Raw genomic sequence first — 259 nt, 5'->3', positions numbered from 1 at the left:
TATTATTATAAAATTTTATATTTTAAATAAAAAAATTTTGTTTTTTCGGGGAAAAATGAAAAATATGGGGATTTTAAAATAAAGGGGTTTTTGCTAATGTGTGGGGTTCTTAAAAGGGGAAATTTTGGGGGTTTTACAAAAATTAAAAAAGGAAAAACCCAACAATAGATCTAGGGGTTTTCCAAATTTATCCCTTAAGTCCGGCATAATTAAAAGCCTTAAATTTTTTTTAAAAAGGATACATTTTTTGGGTTTTGTG

At 26.3% G+C, this 259-nt stretch overlaps 1 pseudogene; it reads left to right on the top strand.

The window, feature by feature from the left end:
* LOC119588874 overlaps positions 1–259 on the top strand; it is a 24,330-nt pseudogene that overhangs the window by 1,096 nt on the left and 22,975 nt on the right.

The sequence above is a fragment of the Penaeus monodon genome, chromosome 24 (genome assembly GCF_015228065.2).
Source record: "Penaeus monodon isolate SGIC_2016 chromosome 24, NSTDA_Pmon_1, whole genome shotgun sequence".
NCBI classification, from domain to species: Eukaryota; Metazoa; Arthropoda; class Malacostraca; order Decapoda; family Penaeidae; genus Penaeus; species Penaeus monodon.
Note: the sequence above shows the minus strand (reverse complement) of the source record. Positions and strands in the feature narration are given on the sequence as shown.